Genomic DNA, 8,558 nt, shown 5'->3' on the forward strand with positions numbered 1-8,558 from the left:
AGCTCATATATATCTTTGCAGGCTAAAATAGCTAAAGAAGAATCTTTATCAAAAAGATAACCTTGAGGAATAACAGGCATATTTTCATCATCACTATCATCATCGTATTCAGTTTCATCAATTTCTCTTTCTCTAGCCCTAGCAATTTGTTCTTCAAGAAATTCACTAAGGGGCACAGTAGTATCAGGCATAGAAGCAGTTTCATCATAAGTATCATGCATAGTAGAAGTGGCATCATCAATAACATGCGACATATCGGAACGAATAGCAGAAGCAGGTGTAGGTGTCGCAAACTTACTCATAACAGAAGGTGAATCAAGTGCAGAGCTAGATGGTAGTTCCTTACCTCCCCTCGTAGTTGAGGGATAGATCTTGGTTTTTGGATCTCTCAAGTTCTTCATAGTGTCCAGCAGATATAAATCCCAAGTGACTCAAACAATAGAGCTATGCTCCCTGGCAACGGCGCCAGAAAAAGGTCTTGATAACCCACAAGTATAGGGGATCGCAACAGTTTTTGAGGGTAAAGTATTTAACCCAAATTTATTGATTCGACACAAGGGGAGCCAAAGAATATTCTCAAGTATTAGCAGCTGAGTTGTCAATTCAACCACACCTGGAAACTTAGTATCTGCAGCAAAGTGTTTAGTAGCAAAGTAATATGATAATGGTGGTAACGGCAACAAAAGTAAAGACAGCAAAAGTAATGTTTTTGGTATTTTGTAGTGATTGTAACAGTAGCAGCGGAAAAATAAATAAGCGTAAACCAGTATATGGAAAACTCATAGGCACCGGATCAGTGATGGATAATTATGCCGGATGCGGTTCATCATGTAACATTCATAACATAGGGTGACACAGAACTAGCTCCAGTTCGTCAATGTAATGTAGGCATGTATTCCGTATATAGTCATACGTGCTTATGGAAAAGAACTTGCATGACATCTTTTGTCCTACCCTCCCGTGGCAGCGGGGTCCTATTGGAAACTAAGGGATATTAAGGCCTCCTTTTAATAGAGAACCGGAACAAAGCATTAGCACATAGTGAATACATGAACTCCTCAAACTATGGTCAACACCACGAGTGGTCCCGATTATTGTCACTTCGGGGTTGCCGGATCATAACACATAGTAGGTGACTATAGACTTGCAAGATAGGATCAAGAACTCACATATATTCATGAAAACATAATAGGTTCAGATCTGGAATCATGGCACTCGGGCCCTAGTGACAAGCATTAAGCATAGCAAAGTCATAGCAACATCAATCTAAGAACATAGTGGATACTAGGGATCAAACCCTAACAAAACTAACTCGATTACATGATAAATCTCATCCAACCCATCACCGTCCAGCAAGCCTACAATGGAATTACTCACGCACGGCGGTGAGCATCATGAAATTGGTGATGGAGGATGGTTAATGATGACGACGGCGACGAATCCCCCTCTCCGGAGCCCCGAACGGACTCCAGATCAGCCCTCCCGAGAGGTTTTAGGGCTTGGCGGCGGCTCCATATCGTAAAACGCGATGATTTCTTCTCCCTGATTTTTTTCTCTACGAAAGCAAATATATAGAGTTGGAGTTGGCGTCGGAGGGTCAACAGGGGGCCCACGAGGTAGGGGGCGCGCCCTAGGGGGGGCGCCCCCCACCCTCGTGGAAAGGGTGTGGGCCCCCTGGTCTTCATATTTGGCGAGGATTTTTTATTGTTTTTTCTAAGACCTCCTGTGGAGTTTCAGGTCATTCCGAGAATATTTGTTTTCTGCACATAAAACAACACCATGGTAATTCTGCTGAAAACAGCGTCAGTCCGGGTTAGTTCCATTCAAATCATACAAGATAGAGTCCAAAACAAGGGCAAAAGTGTTTGGAAAAGTAGATACGACGGAGACGTATCAACTCCCCCAAGCTTAAACCCTTGCTTGTCCTCAAGCAATTCAGTTGACAAACTGAAAGAAATAAAGAAAAACTTTTACAAACTTTGTTTGCTCTTGTTGTTGTAATTATGTCAAGCCAGCATTCAAGTTTTCAGCATATATCATAACTAACCACATTTGCAATAATTCTCAGGTCTCATAATTACTCATATCAATAGCATAATCAACTAGCAAGCCATAATAATAAATCTCGGATGACAACACTTTCTCAAAACAATCATAATATAATATAACAAGATGGTATCTCGCTAGCCCTTTCTGAGACCGCAAAACATAAATGCAGAGCACCTTTAAAGATCAAGGACTGACTAGACATTGTAATTCATGGTAAAAGAGATCCAATCATAGCACCTTTAAAGATCAATGTCACCTCAAGTATCCGCGGGTATGATTATACGATATGCATCACACAATCTCAGATTCATCTATTCAAACCAACACAAAGTACTTCAAAGAGTGCCCCAAAGTTTCTACCGGAGAGTCAAGACGAAAACGTGTGCCAACCCCTATGCATAGGTTCATGGGCGGAACCCGCAAGTTGATCACCAAAACATGCATCAAGTAAATCAATAGGATAACCCATTGTCACCACGGTTATCCCACGCAAGACATACATCAAGTGTTCTCAAATCCTTAAAGACTCAATCCGACAAGATAACTTCGAAGGGAAAACTCAATCCATTACAAGAGATTAGAGGGGGAGAAACATCATAAGATCCAACTATAATAGCAAAGATCGCGATACATCCACATCGTGCTGAATCAAGAACACGAGATAAAGAGAGAGAGGGAGAGAGATCAAACACATAGCTACTGGTACATACCCTCAGCCCCGAGGGTGAACTACTCCCGCCTCATCATGGAGAGCGCCGGGATGATGAAGATGGCCACCGGAGAGGGATTCACCCCTCCGGCAGGGTGCCAGAACGGGTCTAGATTGGTTTTCGGTGGCTACAGAGGCTTGCAGCAGCGGAACTCCCGATCTAGGTTATTTGATGGAGGTTTCTGTATTTATAGAATTTTTGGCGTCGGGAATAAGTTAGGGGGGTCCCCGAGTCATCCACGAGATAGGGCGGCGTGCCCGGGGACTCTTTTGGCCTAACTCTTTTACTCCAGGGGCTTCTTTTGGTAAATAAAAAATCTTCAAAAATTGGCACATCAATTGGACTTCGCTTGGTATTCTTTTTCTGTAAAACTCAAAAACATGGGAAAAAATAGAAACTGGCACTGGGCTCTAGGTAATAGGTTAGTCCCAAAAATCATATAAAATAGCATATAAATGCATATACAACATCCTAGATGGATAGTATAATAGCATGGAACAATAAAAAATTATAGATACGTTGGAGACGTATCATCATCCCCAAGCTTAATTCCTGCTCGTCCTCGAGTAGGTAAATGATAAAAAACAGAATTTTTGATGTGGAATGCTACCTAACATAGTTTTCAATGTAATTCTCTTTATTGCATGAATGTTTAGATCCAAAAGATCCTAGACAAAAGTTTAATACTGACATAAAAATAATAATACTTCAAGCATGCTAACCAAGCAATTATGTCTTATCAAATTAACATAGCCAAAGAAAGCTTATCCCTACAAAATCATATAGTTTGGCCATGCTTCATTTTCGTCACACAAAATGCTCCCGTCATGCACAACCCCGATGACAAGCCAAGAAATTGTTTCATACTTAGCCTTTTCAAACTCTTTCAACTTTCACGCAATATATGAGCGCGAGCCATGGACATAGCACTATGCGTGGAATAGAATATGATGATGGAGGTTGTGAGAGAAGACAAAAAAGGAGAAAGTCTCACATTTACGCGGCTAATCAATGGGCTATGGAAATGCCCATCAATTGATGTCAATGCAAGGAGTAGGGATTGCCATGCAACAGATACACTAGAGCTATAAATATATGAAAGCTCAACAAAAGAAACTAAGTGGGTGTGCATCCAACTTGCTTGCTCAAGAAGACCTAGGGCATTTTGAGGAAGCCCATCATTGGAATATACAAGACAAGTTCTATAATGAAAAATTCCCACTAGTATATGAAAGTGACAAAATAAAAGACTCTCTATAATGAAGATCATGGTGCTACTTCGAAGCACAAGTGTGGAAAAAGGATACTAACATTGCCCCTTCTCTCTTTTTCTCTCATTTTTTTATTTTGGACCTTTTTTCTCTTTTTTATGGCCTCTTTTTTATTTGAGCTTCTTTTGCCTCTTATATTTTTTCCCGTCCGGAATCTCATCCCGACTTGTGGGGGAATCATAGTCTCCATCATCCTTCCCTCACATGGGACAATGCTCTAATAATGAAGATCATCACACTTTAATTTATTTACAACTCAAGAATTACAACTCGATACTTAGAACAAAATATGACTCTATGTGAATGCCTCCGGTGGTGTACCGGGATGTGCAATGAATCAAGAGTGACATGTATAAAATTATGAATGGTGGCCATGCCAAAAATACGATTTCAACTACATGATCATGCAAATCAATATGACTATGATGAAGCATGTCATAATAAATGGAACGGTGGAAAGTTGCATGGAATATATCTCGAAATGGCTATGAAAATGCCATAATAGGTAGGTATGGTAGCTGTTTTGAGGAAGGTAAATGATGGGTTTATGGTACCGGCGAAAGTTGTGCGGCACAAGAGGGGCTCGCAATGATGGAAGGGTGAGAGTGCGTATAATCCATGGACTCAACATTAGTCATAAAGAACTCACATACTTATTGCAAAAATATATAAGTCATCAAAACCAAGCACTACGTGCATTCTCCTAGGGGCATAGATTGGTAGGAAAAGACCATCGCTCGTCCCCGACTGCCACTCATAAGGAAGGCAATCAAAGAAACACCTCATGCTTCAAATTTGTCACACAACGGTTACCATAGTGCATGCTACGGGACTTGCAAACCTCAACACAAGTATTTCTCAATTTCACAATTACTCAACTAGCACGACTCTAATATCACCATCTTTATATCTCAAAACAATTATCAAGTATCAAACTTCTCATGGTATTCAATGCACTCTATATGGAAGTTTTTATTATACCCATCTTGGATGCCTATCATATTAGGACTAATTTTATAGCCAAAGCAAATTATCGTGCTGTTCTAAAAGACTCTCAAAATAATATAAGTGAAGCATGAGAGATCAATAATTTCTATAAAATAAAACCACCACCGTGCTCTAAAAAGATATAAGTGAAGCACTAGAGCAAATGACAAACTACTCCAAAAGATATAAGTGAAGATCAATGAGTAGTCGAATAATTATGTAACTATGTGAAGACTCTCTAACATTTAAGAATTCCAGATCTTGGTATTTTATTCAAATAGTTGGCAGAACAAAAGAAAATAAAATGACGCTCCAAGCAAAACACATATCATGTGGTGAATAAAAATATAGCTCCAAGTAAGGTTACCGATGAAGCTTAGGCTCTTGGTTGTCCTTGAATATTACCTTGGGGTGCCTTGGGAATCCCCAAGCTTAGGTTCTTGCCACTCCTTATTCCATAGTCCATCAAATCTTTACCCAAAACTTGAAAACTTCACAACACAAAACTCAATAGAAAACTCGTAAGCTCCGTTAGTATAAGAAAGCAAATCACCACTTAGGTACTGTCAAGACAAGATTCATAATTTTTCTCACATGAAGCCTACTGTACCATACTATTTCTACAATTTATATTAAGAAATATAAGCCATAGAAACTAGAAAACTAGCAAACTATGCATCAAAAACAGAATTTGTCAAACACAGAATAGTCTGTAGTAATCTGGAGAATTCGAAAACTTCTGTAACTCCACAAATTATTAAAAATTAGGACGACCTAAATAATTTCTATATTGATCTACTGTAGTTGGAATTGGTATTTTATCGCTCTCTGGTAAATAAATGAAAATTATTCTCGTGAGCGCATAGTTTCTGTTTTTTCAGCAAGATCAAACAACAATCACCTAAGCAGATCCTAAAGGCTTTACTTGGCACAAACACTAATTAAACATAAAAACAATCATAACAGAGGCTAGATGAATTATTTATTACTAAATAGGAACAAAATGTAAAGAACAAAAATAAAATTGGGTTGCCTCCCAACAAGCACTATCGTTTAACGCCCCTAGCTAGGCATGATGATTTCAATGATGCTCACATAAAAGATAAAACTGAAACATAAAGAGAGCATCATGAAGAATATGACTAGCACATTTAAGTCTAACCCACTTCCTATGCATAGGGATTTTGTGAGCAAACAATTTATGGGAACAAGAATCAACTAGCATAGGAAAGCAAAACAAGCATAACTTCAAAACTTTAAGCACATAGAGAGGAAACTTGATATTATTGCAATTCCTACAAGCATATATTCCTCCCTCATAATAATTTTCAGTAGCATCATGAATGAATTCAATAATATAACTATCACATAAAGCATTCTTTTCATGAGCCACAAGCATATAATTTTTATTACTCTCCACATAAGCAAAATTCTTCTCATTCGGAATAGTGGGAGTATCATAAGAAACTCGAATACTATAAATTGTTTCCACATTAAAAGAGTAGCGTTCAGGAAAAGGGTAATCATAATCATGACAAGCCTTGTAAATATAATCATCACTACTTTTCATAACATAAGTATCATCACAATAATCATCATAAGTAGCAACATTGCTCTCATCATAATCAATTGAAACCTCTTCCAAGATAGTGGAATCATTACTAAATAAAGTCATGACCTCTCCCAATCCACTTTCATAATTATCACAATAAGATTCAACATCCTACAAAATAGTGGGATCATTACTTCCTAAAGTTGACACTTTTCCAAACCCACTTTCATCAATATAATCATCATAAATAGGAGGCATGCTATCATCAAAATAAATTTGCTCATCCAAACTTGGGGAACTAAAAATATCATCTTCATCAAACATAGCATCCCCAAGCTTGTGGCTTTGCATATCATTAGCATCATGGATATTCAAGGAATTCATATTAACAACATTGCAATCATGATCATCATTCAAATATTTAGTGCCAAACATTTTAATGCATTCTTCTTCTAGCACTTGAGCACAATTATCAGAATCCTTATTTTCAGGAAAGACATTATAAATATGAAGCATATGAGGTAACCTCAATTCCATTTTTTGTAGTTTTGTTTTATAAACTAAACTAGTGATAAAACAAGAAACTAAAGGATTCGACTGCAAGATCTAAAGATATACCTTCAAGCGCTAACCTCCCCGGCAACGGCGCCAGAAAAGAGCTTGATGTCTACTACACAACCTTCTTCTTGTAGACGTTGTTGGGCCTCCAAGTGCAGAGGTTTGTAGGATAGTAGCAAATTTCCCTCAAGTGGATGACCTAAGGTTTATCAATTCGTGGGAGGCGTAGGATGAAGATGGTCTCTCTCAAGCAACCCTGCAACCAAATAACAAAGAGTCTCTTGTGTCCCCAACACACCCAATACAATGGTAAATTGTATAGGTGCACTAGTTCGGCGAAGAGATGGTGATACAAGTGCAATATGCATGGTAGATGTAGGTTTTTGTAATCTGAAAATATTAAAACAGCAAGGTAACTAATGATAAAAGTGAGCACAAACGGTATTGCAATGCGTTGAAACAAGGCCTAGGGTTCATACTTTCACTAGTGCAAGTTCTCTCAACAATAATAACATAATTGGATCATATAACTATCCCTCAACATGTGACAAAGAGTCACTCCAAAGTCACTAATACCGGAGAACAAATGAATAGATTATTGTAGGGTACGAAACCACCTCAAAGTTATCCTTTCTGATCGATCTATTCAAGAGTCCGTAGTAAAATAACATGAAGCTATTCTTTCCATTCAATCTATCCTAGAGTACGTACTAGAATAACACCTTAGGACACAAATCAACCAAAACCCTAATGTCACCTAGATACTCCAATGTCACCTCAAGTATCTGTGGGTATGATTATACGATATGCATCACACAATCTTAGATTCATCTATTCAACCAACAAAAAGAACTTCAAAGAGTGCCCAGAGTTTCTACCGGAGAGTCAAGACGAAAACATGTGCAAACCCCTATGCATAAGTTCACAAGGTCACGGAACTCGCAAGTTGATCACCAAAACATACATCAAGTGGATCACGTGAATATCCATTGTCACTATAGATAAGCACATGCAAGACATACATCAAGTGTTCTCAAATCCTTAAAGACTCAATATGATAAGATAACTTCAAAGCGAAAACTCAATCCATTACAAGAGAGTAGAGGGGGAGAAACATCATAAGATCCAACTATAATAGCAAAGCTCGCGATACATCCAGATCGTGCTAAATCAAGAACACGAGATAGAGAGAGAGAGAGATCAAACACATAGCTACTGGTACATACCCTCAGCCCCGAGGGTGAACTACTCCCGCCTCATCATGGAGAGCGCCGGGATGATGAAGATGGCCACCGGAGAGGGATTCCCCCCTCCGACAGGGTGCCAGAATGGGTCTAGATTGGTTTTCGGTGGCTATAGAGGCTTGCAGCGGCAGAACTCCTGATCTAGGTTATTTTCTAGAGGTTTATGTATTTATAGGAACTTTTGGCG

This window comes from Triticum urartu, chromosome 6 (assembly GCF_003073215.2).
Source record: "Triticum urartu cultivar G1812 chromosome 6, Tu2.1, whole genome shotgun sequence".
Taxonomy (NCBI): Eukaryota; Viridiplantae; Streptophyta; class Magnoliopsida; order Poales; family Poaceae; genus Triticum; species Triticum urartu.